Source organism: Diceros bicornis, chromosome 11 (assembly GCF_020826845.1).
Source record: "Diceros bicornis minor isolate mBicDic1 chromosome 11, mDicBic1.mat.cur, whole genome shotgun sequence".
Taxonomy (NCBI): Eukaryota; Metazoa; Chordata; class Mammalia; order Perissodactyla; family Rhinocerotidae; genus Diceros; species Diceros bicornis.
Window position 1 is genome coordinate 21,003,949 of NC_080750.1, and position 12,088 is coordinate 21,016,036.

A 12,088-nucleotide genomic window follows, 5' to 3' on the forward strand; every position below is an offset into this window, starting at 1 on the left:
AATTAATAGCTCATCAAGGGCTCCATATACAACAGAGGCCAACAACAACTTCAAGGATTGGGTCATGAATTTTTGGCAATTTCCACCACGAAGAAATTAAAGTTTCATGTTGATCTAAACCAATGTCCTTCTGCTTGTCCCCATGCCCTCTGGGATCTGCCTTCTGACTTTCAGGAAGTTCAATTCTCTCCTTTTTTCATCGTTTCCCTGCCCCTGCTACCATATTTCTACTGGATACTTCAAGAGAAAGTTTCAAGTCTGAGCCTCTAAGAAAAACTTTTAGAAAATGTACTTTTACCTCTGTTAACTTCAGTTAAGACAACCTCTCCTTTGTTAGATCCCTTCACACTGGAAAGGAAGTTTGAAAGTATTTTAAAAGAGTGAGAAATCCGGTGTGGAAAGAAGAGAAAATTAGAAAGAAAGAAATGTTAGCTTTCAGAATAACTGTTTCACAATGCAGTGTAATAACCACAGGAATCAAGAGTCTTGGTTTTTACATACCTGGATTTACTGCTGAATTATGGATGGCCTTGTGAAAGTCACTTAATTTTCTGGGTCTTAGTTTCCTTATTTCTCAAATGAGAAATTTGGACCAATTACTCTAATGTATGTTATAATTCTAAAATGACATGATTATATATCAACACACCTCAGAAATTATTGACCATGTGATGTTTGTCACTATCTGCAAGGCCTAACACATTATGTTGTATACCTGGACATGACCCCTTCTAAAACCAGTGTGAAAACTGTTCCAAAATGTACTCGAGAAATAAGCAGGCAATTGGAGGGCAGCTGAATAACGGTTGCTTGTCGAGCTTCATAATAAGACCACTCTTCCCCTCCTCAACCTACCACTACTTTCCCTTTCTACTTCCCTCAGTGCTTCCCCATGCCATATTCCTATTACCTCTCCAGGGCCTGAAGTCACAGAGAGAATCACCAGGTCTTCAGAGCCATCCCAGATTGTATCACCTGTGGGCTCTGCCTGTTAGATGGTGGGGCTAGCAAAATATCTTACTTTTTAAAACTAAAGATCATCTAGTGGGAGAGGTAGAGATTGTTTCTGGATTTATTTGGTTAGTCTCTTTTCTTCTCAAAATAAACATCTTTATGCTCAGTTAAAAGCTTTCCAAGATGTTCACAAGAGAAGGGGAAATTCTTGCCAAAAACGTAAGCCCAGCCAGACAGGGATACTGAAATGTTGCTGCCTGTGGAAACACATGGCCAGGCAGGACTTTGGCATAAAAACAGTAATTTGTGCTTAAATGATGGCAGTGTGGACTTCTGGTGGTTCAGAGGCTATGTTCGGGGTACCCAGGCACACTGTGTGGGGTCTAACAACTCCACTGACAGTTCCCTTTCAGTTACTGTTCACAGCACACTCCTGTCTATTTACAGAACTTACGACTCGGCAAACCTTGGTCCTTATGGTTGGAGGGGTAAAGAGAAACACTTCTCTCACTCTTCTTACAGTTTTAGTTCTGCTTCCAATTCTTAGCAGTTGCAAAACGCTTCAGAAGATCTGGGCCCAAGAGCCCTGTCTGCAATTTTACAGCGTTGTGACCTTGGGCAAGACACTTAACCATCTCTGAGCTGCAACTTGCTCATCCATAAAATGGTGATAATAATGCCTATTCCACTTTCCTTACAAGAATTTTGTGAAGATCAAATGAAATAACATAAATAAAAACACTTTATACATCAAAAGGCACTGTGTAAACACAAGCTATTTTTAATTGTCAGGTGTCTCCGCTTCTCTGGTCTTTCCTTTACTGCGTCTGTTTCTCTGCCCTTTAAGCATCTTTGTGGTCTTTTCTTAGTCCAAGATTTTCAATGTGGTTAATGCTCACCTTCTTAAACATGGGCTGGTTACCAAGCAGGCTAACCCGCATCTACAGGTCTATCTAGCTCCCCATTCAGAGACCAATCTACAACCTTTAGTAGAACCCCATTCATTTCAGCAGTCATGTACGGAGCACTTAGTGACTCGGTGTCCTGTGTTAGGGATGCAAAACTGAATGGGCAGGTCCAGCCCTCAAGGAACACACCCATCAGATCTAAGCATCTCAGACCAGTCAAAGAGATTAATCAGGTCTATATAAGCTGCAGCTGAATCTTCTCTCTCTGGCCTCTGGTCCTGGAAGTTGAGATACATCTGAACCATTTGGGGCAAAAGTTAAACACTGAAGTCCCTCAATCCTGCTCTTCTGGAGAAAGCAGGTAACTTTATCCAAGTCTCCTTAAAATTATTTTGCACATCCCTGTGTTGACTGGCCCCATACCTCCTTCTCTTTTTTTCCTAATTCAATACCTAATTCAATGTTGAGGTTCTGCCGGTGTGGGATTCTATATTAGGCAATGAGAACTGAGTCTACTTGCATCTAGAAAAATCTTGCCCAGGAAGATAAACCTGTAGAGGAATAAATAATTTCCCTGTTTGCATCAGGAAATTCCCCCAAATCAATTTATTTGAACAAGTAAATTGCTCATCTAGGCAAATGGCCCTGTTTTTAGGACAGTAGATTACTTACCTGAGCAAATGATTCTCTTGTTAAACAACTGTTTACTTATCAAGACTCACTTCAAGACCCTTTCATAGCTGTGTCCATCAATCCCAAACTACTATATCATAAACTTTTCCCAGTCCTAACTTGATCCCCACTTTAAAAGACCCACACCCCAAACCCCACACATTTCTGCCTCTGACTTCCCCTTCTGAAATATTGCTGGGACTCTGTCAAGGTGGTACTCTCCTTCGTTGTGGTAGGTTTAACAAATTTAGCCATGCTTAATCAACAGATTATACTGGTAGCTTCTTGGGGAGTTTGCAGTTGACAACTTCATGCATCAATCAGCAGAGCAAGAGAAACAGAGGAAATTTTTTTCTCAATTTAACATCTGCCATTTCTTTAAGAAAGACCTCTATAGTCATTATCACGTAAAAACTCAGAATTTTGTTGGAGTTCCTTATTCTTATTATATGATTTGGAATAATTTTTATTTTGAATTACATATGAGGTAGTACATCATAATTTTTTATTGCTTGGAGCTTCTAGAGGGTTCCATTCAGTCTTGGGTACCTCCAAAGATCTTTCTGTCACAAAGCACTCTTTTCTATCCACTGCATTTCCATTGTATGTTAGAAAGTGATTAGCTAGTTGTGTTCATACTAAAGCAATTGGCTAATATTTGAGGAATTTAATTAAAAATCTTGAGAGGGGCTGTGTGAGAGCTAGTTTGCTGTTCACACCAAGCAAAATGGCTTGTATTCTGACTCTCTTAGCCAGTTTGAAACCTGGAAGTTTATCAAAAATGTCACACATGGAAATGAGCACTTGGGGCACTTGTTTAAATTCATGAAATCACAGTCATTTTAGAGAGAGGAGCTTCGTGAGTCAGAAGCTGCTCTTACAGTTCAGTTTGATTCCTGCTGAAACTAGCCTATTCTGAGTTTATAAACTGAGTAAGTTGAAACAGATACAGCAATCATGATAGTTATCATAATCCACGATACCATGGATCCTGATATCATGATATGGCCTATATATTTTCTAAAATGTTTTAGGCTTCAAAAGGAAATATTTAAATTCAGTATCTATCTTTCATTGATTTCAAAAGACTTATAATCTTCCTTGTAAGTATGCATCCCATGGTAAATTGAGTCTTAAATTTCCCCTCATGGATACCTTTTATTTTAGGTTTATTTCAGAAAATTCAAAGGTTGTAATATTTGAAATTAGAGTATTTTGCCGGCAGAAATTCAACATAGCCTCATTTCCTAAGCAGGTAAGATAAGAAGACTAACATTTCTTGAGTACTTGTCTGCCCAGCAGAGACCAAGACACTTTCAAATGCATTATGTTGATTTTGACAACAACCATGTGAGGTGGGTAATAATCTCCTTATTTTATAGCAGTGAAGCCAAAGCTCAGAATTTAAACACCATGCAAGTAGTAAAGTCAGGATGGAATGTAGGTCTACCTGATTTCAAAGCCTCATGTCATTTTTAGCTTACCACAGTGTCACAGATTTTAAGTTCTAACCATTTTTGAGTTGTCTTTATCTTCCCATTCTATCATTAACAGGCATTAGTGAATGATATCATTTTCAAAGAACATATAAGGGTTTTTTAAAAGCAGGAACCTAACCTCAAATAATATATTTATTTATTTATTTATATTTATTTATAATAATTTTATTTATTTATTTATTTTCCCCCCAAAGCCCCAGTAGATAGTTGTATGTCATAGCTGCACATCCTTCTAGCTGATGTATGTGGGACGCGGCCTCAGCATGGCCGGAGAAGCAGTGCGTCGGTGCACGCCCAGGATCCGAACCCCGGGCGCCAGCAGTGGAGTGCACGCACTTAACCGCTAAGCCACGGGGCCAGCCCTCAAATAATATCTTTATATACTGACGTGCTAATCAAGATCCAGGATCCTACTTAAGCAAGCAAATTATTATCCCAAGATGAAACTATGAACCAAACTCTAATTCATGAATTTGGTAATTTATCTTCCCTGTTTGAAAACGTTACTCTCTGTTTCTGATATATATATATATATATATATATCTGATATATATATATATATATATATATATCCATCCTTACATATATTTAAGTATTTCACCTATGGACATATTATATGTGTTTTTTATTTATCTTATCAAAAATTTACTTTTCTAACATTGAAGTTATAATTTGTATCCTACTACATTTTACAAAATGATCAAATGACAAAACATAATTTTTCAAAAATCTACTTGATTCACAGTAAATAAAATAGGAAACTATAGCATCTTTATTTAAAAGAAGAAACATCTACTATATTCAGTACATCTGCATTTTTTTTAACTAAAAGTTCGAGATACTGAAGATATGAAGTTGTATTGGACTAGTATTTCTCTTTTTTAAATAATATTTAACAAGTTCTGTGGATAAATCAGAAGGGATTCTCTTCTGCTGCTTATTTTCATTTTCTGCTTTTTTCCTCTTGGTCTGTTTTCTATCCCATTTCATTTTTACGCCTTCTTACTTTTAAGGACATTTATCACACTCTGAAAATGCTGCCTGCGCTTCTCTATTCCGTTTACGAGTAGGGTAGTGTCATTGGCATTTTAATACTTCACAGCAGCAGTCATGACCAGACACTCTCCTCTTTCTTTTTCTTTTTTCCTTTCTATCTTTTCCTCTTTATTTTTCTTAAACCTGAATAATAGAGCACGTATACAAAATTGAAAGAAAGCTGGTTTTTAAAAAGGGATGACCATAGCTTTCAGGAAAAAATCCCATATGTACCACGACTGCTCCCTAAGTAGCCAGCTAGCAGGAAGCCTGGAATGTGAAGCCGGTGGAAAGGTCGCAGCTCTGTTGGAAGAGGAGAGGTTCTGGTTGGCCTGACTACTTGAGAGAGGTTATAAGAGTGTGGAAAACTTGACCTTTCTTAAAATGAGGAAAGTCCTTAGGGAATTGCCCACACACAACAAATAAAGCCTCAACAATCATCTGTGTGTTTCCATTCCACGTGCAGAGCAAGGCAGCAAATTCTTGGTTATTTTTGGTAGATTTTTTTCTACTATGGCAAAAAGCCTGAGCTGTTGACATTCCAGATGTGTATTTAAAATGGTGTCTCTGAATGGGTAAAATAACATAACTGCTGTCTCCAACTCAGGCATAGCGTAAAAGCAAAGAAACAAGCACTGACTTCTTCATTTACACACTAGCACTTCAGCCTCTCTGTAGTCTTTCACTCACATTTCTTACCCTCTAACCATTAAAACTCTCAGTAGTAAATGTAGTAAGTGGTTTAATTTTTTAATTTCCCCCCCCCTAAAGCTCCAGTAGATAGTTGTATGTCATAGTTGCACAGCCTTCTAGTTGTGGGACGCGGCCTCAGCATGACCGGAGAAGCAGTGCATCAGTGCGCACCCGGAATCCGAACCCAGGCCGCCAGCAGCAGAGCGTGTGCACTCAACCACTAAGCCATGGGGCCGACCCCTGCAGTAAGTGGTTTAAAGGACATCCATGCTCTTGATGAGAGAAATATGTGAGTTATCAAAGCCCTAAATTACTACTAATAATAGTATTTTGTATTTGTGGAATCTTTTTTTATTTCACAGTACTATCAAATTTTTCCATTCATTTGTCAACCATTATTTATTGAATACCTACTATGTGCCAGAAACTCTTGGGTGATGGGGGATACAGCAATGTGCAAGACAGGTGAGGCTCCTGCTTCCATGTATCTCATATTCTAGAACAGTGGAGGATGGGAAGGAGATGACAATAACAAGTAAACAATAAATGAACAGAATATTTTCGGATAATGAAGACAATAAAACAAAGTACTGTAAAAGAGAATGACTCTGGACTGTGACTATTTTAGATTGGGTGGTCAGAGTCTCTGTAAAGGGAAAATAGGGCAGAATTTCTTAAATTTTGTGAAGAAATTTAAAACCTATCTATTCCACCTTACCTTCCAGGTAGGGTATTTTCCTTTCCTTATAGGGGAGAAAACATGGGTTCTGGGAATTTATCTGTACTTATGGATGAGAAAAGTAATAGAGGTTAAAGTCTTGTTGTCAGAGACAAGTGCACAGCTATCTCATACAGCGCCTGAGCAGGTATAGCCCTGCAGGCAATAGCTTGGCCACCAGACAGCTCCTTTGTGCTTATTAGAAGACGGTGCCCCTTTCTCAGGGCAAATGCTCTTATGCAATGCACAACCTACACAAATGTACATGGCCTTCCTGTTCATGAAGCTGGTATACCTGGGAACCAGAAGGTGACCCCCTGCTTCTCTGACGGTAGAAGAACATCTAGGGTAGAAGTCATCTAGGAACAGATGGGCTTTCCTCAAAGAGCATGCAGGTGACTTACACCCCTTGGTTATGTAAGTCAGGATGAATAATTACTGACTCTCTGCGGGGGACGATGTAGTGAAAATTTGAGGGGCCTGTTAAAATCAGGTGTTACCCCTTGGTGAGCAGAGTTTTTTGCTGAAAAGGATAAGGAAATCATCCTTAGGGAATTTCCCTAGAAGGGACTGACCTCTCTTAACGGAAATTTCAAATCAAAGAAACCTATTAGTATGGACCAGAGATCCTAACTAAGGCTCAGTGTCAGATAAGAGCAATAGCATACCTGGTATAAAATTGGCTTGAGGTGTAAAAAGGTGGAAGCAGAGAGTATTGAGATACAAGGGAGAAGTCAGGGGTGTGGGTCCATAAGGTGGCAGATTATATCAGTTAGAATTAGGTTCATGTACAAGTAAGAAAGACCCCAAACAGTGGTTTAAACTAGATAGCTTCTTCCTAGCTCATAAGAAAGGAAGTCTGGAGGTGAATAGTCTATGTCAGGCACCTGGGCCACTCCTATCTTTTTGTTCTGCCATTTTTAATTTCTATTCTTTTTTTTTTTTATAATTTTATTTATTTATTTATTTTTCCTCCAAAGCCCCAGCAGATAGTTGTGTGTCATAGTTGCACATCCTTCTAGTTGCTGTATGTGGGACGCGGCCTCAGCATGGCTGGAGAAGCGGTGCGTCGGTGCACGCCCGGGATCCGAACCCGGGCCGCCAGTAGCGGAGTGCGTGCACTTAACCACTAAGCCACAGGGCCGGCCCTTAATTTCTATTCTTAAAGTAACACCATGGCTCAAGATTATATCCGCATTCTAGGTAGCACTAAGGAGAAAGGAGACAAAGAAGATGCATGGCCTCCAGGAAGTTCCACTTAGCTCTTCTGCTTACATCTCATTGGCCAGAATGCATTCATGTGACCTTTGTGCAAGGGAGGCTGGGAAATATAGTCTGTTAGCTGAGTGGCCGTATGCTCAGCTAAAATCAGTTCTGCTTTTAAAAAAGAAGCAGAGAATGGATATTGGAAGTCAACCAGTAGTCTCTGCCATGGCATGCAGACCCGGATCTCCTGTGTCAGATCTGTGGACAGGCAGTGTCAGTGTGTGAGAACTGAAAGAGCTGGTCATTAAGAGTTGTAGTATTTGGGGGCTTAGTCTACCACTTACTAGCCACGTGACCTTGAGCAATTGACATACTCTCTTTTAGCCTTAGATTCTTTACCTATTGGGATAAGGAAGACAGCATGTAATGTACAGGGTTTCCTGATGATTAAGAGGTAATATTTATAAAAATAAAGCATCTAACAGTACCTGGCATGTGAGAGGCACCTAGTAAATACAATTTTCCTTCTGTTATAAATAGTTTCCCCAGCTCTGCCTATTGAAGCTCCTTATTTTTCATTTTTGACTGATTTTTTTTTTAAAGAAGGTCTTGAAATGAACCTGTTTATTGCCATCTCTCCCTGCCCCCTTCTCCAACAATTCCAAACTATGTGCTCAAGGAGCTGCTTATGCTTCAAAATTCTTGCACCAGTCGGGCTGGCTGGAAGGTCTTGTCTGAGCCACTGGAGAAATGCCCCTTTCGGGGTGGGTAAATTGCAAGGCTGCCATGCAGTGATGGTTACAACCCGTGATTGTACAGGTGTGTCCAGCACAGAGCACCTGGCCCAGGGCTGGAGGAGGAGCTGACATCTAGCCTGATATTCTCTTGCATCAGCTGGGAAAGAAGAGTTCTTTTCTAAAAGGTCTACTCTGAAGGGGCAATTCCTATACCTGCAGGGGCCCTATTTTTCGAATCCCACAAAGGAATCTTCCCTGGGGCTTCTGCCCTGCAGGTATTGTCTCCCCCTCCTCCCACTCCGTTATCAGAGCAGCTGTAAACTTCAGCCATTCTCCTTTCTTCAGTGCCTTGGCCACCTTCCCACTCCATACATGACCAAGACGCCCGGGACCTAGATCTGCTTGTTCAATATGTACCTCTCCCTGCTGCCTCCATTACTTACGAGTCATGAGTATGCATAGTGGTCACTTGGCTCCAAGTTTTTTTTTTTTTTTTTTTTTAAAGAAAAAGGCAAAAACTTTGTGGCTTAAAAGTAGAAGTGTCAAGATGGTGTTACAATTATAGCACCAAAGTCTGGAGAAATGCCTCAGACATGGAAAGCATTAAAATATAGAAAGCTGGTTTTCTAAAATAGTTTTATGGCACTGATTTAAATGGTTTGGATTTTTCCCCTTTTCTTTTTAGGTTTATTTTAAAGTTTATTTTATTTTTTTCCTCTTTTGATTGTAATCAGTCATCTAAAAGACAACTGGGAGAGGCCTTTGGGAACAGTGGTTTTTAAATGATAAGATATCAAAGTGACTTTAAGAGGAAAAAAAATGGAATCTACAAGTACAATGACTCAGAAAGTAGCTACGTGCATGCAAGGAGGTATAAAACTTCATAGCTTAAGTTCAAGGCCATTTCCTATTGCTTAAAGGCTTGAAAATAACGAAGTTGAAAATTCCACAACCCCAAACAACAGCAATATAGAAAATTGTCACCCAAACTCTTTCTTCCCAGAGAAAAAATGTCGAGGGTATTTCTAAGTTAATTGAACAGACCATCAAGAGTGATTGTTCTTTTCAGATGTCTCCTTTCTTTGAAAAACTTTTGGGTTGATATCTCTAAACCAGTCTCTTCAAGAAGATATTTTGTCTTCAGCAAAAATGTGTAGCAAGTCATATGCTCTTTCTAATTTTTAACATTTTTAGAGCTAATTCTTTTAGGCTACCAACTCTGATGGGTCTCCTGCGCTAGATGATTGCTAATGTAAGAGTCGCATAATCCTAGACCCTGTAACACTCTGGAAGTCCACCAGGGTGGGTGCTTTGTCGGTGTCTGTAGCTTCATGAAGAGCTTGCAGTGTGTTTTTGTCCAGTTGCACCGTCTTCTCATTAAATTAATGAATGCCCCCACAATAAAAAAGTAACATTTTCTGAACTAGAGAGAGGAAAATAAGGTAAGATACTAATATGGCTAGCCATTTCTTTTGGCTACATATCTACACCTGTAGCATATGCCATAGCATTTTCCATTTCATGTAAATATAGCCTCCAAAAGTGCTCTTTTTTGTCCCACGCCTACACTGCAAAAAGATAAAAGTCAAAATTTTAGTTTAAAGTTCATTTTTTTAAAGTTTATGTAACCAACTTATGAGAGCTAGTATCATAACCAGAGATAATTCAAGTAAAAAAGCCTAGTTACGGTATACTGGAAAAAGAGTAGCAGGCAGATTAATGTAGAATGCAGCCTCAGTGATAAATGACTCTGTGAGCAAAAGTGTCAGGCAGTTCACAAAGCAAAAAGCAAGCTGTAAACAGCACTAGGCAGAGAGCAGTCATGTTATGCATGTTGTTGTTTGAAAGGCCTGCGTGGCATCAGTCATTTCAGTTACAACACGCAGATACATAATATAGAAAACCTCTGTGATAAAACCCAACTGAAAGGAAAATTGACATATGTGATAAACAGAAAGATTTCAAAGACACCCCAAAATATACTACTTTAGGTGGCGTGGCATTAAGCCCTGAAGGAAAGATAATAGGCCACAGAAAGCATCTATTCATTTATTCATTTAGCAAAGATTTATTGAGTATCTACTAAGTACCAACTACTAGTATGTCCTGGGACCACAAAGATAAAAAAAAAATACAGTCCCTGTGCTGTAAATTGCAGGTTTTATTAAAACAAATGCCCTCTATGTATATATACAATAGACACGCATTCATATGCGCACCAAAAGATAGTACAAGAATTTCATAACAGCTCAATTTGTAATTCCTCAAACTAGAAACAAGCCAAATGTCCATCAACAGGAGAATGGATCAACTATGGGGGATTCACACTACGAAATGCTGTTCAGCAATGAAAAGAACAGCACCCGCAACAATATGGATGAATTTTCCAAACAATGTTGAGCAAAAGAAAGTAGATACAAAAAAGTCATACTGCATAATTCCATTTATTTTACATGGCAAAAATAAAATGTGGCAAGCGAGCACATTCTAGGGCTTACAGTGGGGCTAAGGGAGTACCAACTGGTTGGTGAACAAGGGAGGCTGCTGAGTGATGTTTCGTTTTCTGATCTGGGTGGTGGGTACACAGTTGTGATCACTTTGTGAAAATTTATTGATCTATGCATTTACATGCATATTTGCACTTATGTTACATTTCTATTAAAAAGAATATTGAAAAATAAATGCCAGCGTTTTTAAGGGATATATCTTAATGTATATTAATTGTTGGTAGTGTTTCCATTCTAGAACCTATTCTTGGCCTCTCTGTGACTTGACTCAATTTTCCCATGCTGGGCCTTTGTTCAAAAGAGAAAGAATATTTGGAGATATATCATTGAAGACATCATTAAAGACCTTTAAAGAATTATTGCTTTTCTTCTAGTTTTGAAAAAAAGTAACCATGTTGGTCCACTCATAATTTAACAACTGCTCTAGAATGTTTAGAATTCTGCCAAAAATTTACCCTAAGAGCAAATTAGTGCACAAAAACTTGGCTAATATTTTTTAAAATCAAGTTCAGATCTCAAATTAAATAGTTATTTGATGTCTTCATCATATTAAAAATCTACAAAGAGGACTTTGTCAGTATTTTAGATTCGGAGAGATATCTGGTTTGAGCACAAGAAAGTTATAACCCTGCAAACTACTGTTTTAGTAGCTTTTGCTTATATGGGCAGAAGCCCTAGATGAAACCAAAATTTGTTAAATTCTCGTATGGTGTTGGGAGAGCACCATAATTCATATTTGCCCAGGGCTAGGACTTGGAGTTGACAAGTTTTGCCCATCTTAACTAGTAAAGGTTAAAATTTCCACAGTGCCTTTTCACCTAAGTCCATGAGTGTGTTCTCAGAATGAAATGTACTTTATGGGCATTCTGGAGGTATAAGAACTCCTATTTCATCTAAGTGGCCCGGCTTGGGGACTCATGCAGTGTTTAATTTATAAATGATATTTCATAAAGCACAGAATTCAAGAGCTAGAAAATGTTGTCTTACACAGTGAGTAAGCAGGAAATAAAGTCCTTCAAAAATAGTGAATTATAACATGAAAACAATGCTAGAATGAGCCTAACCTAAATCCTGGCCACGTGTGTCCTTTAAGTGCTATGATATTGTTTGTTTTAAAATAGATTGAAAAATTCTTAGCTGTAAATTCCAAGGAGCAGGT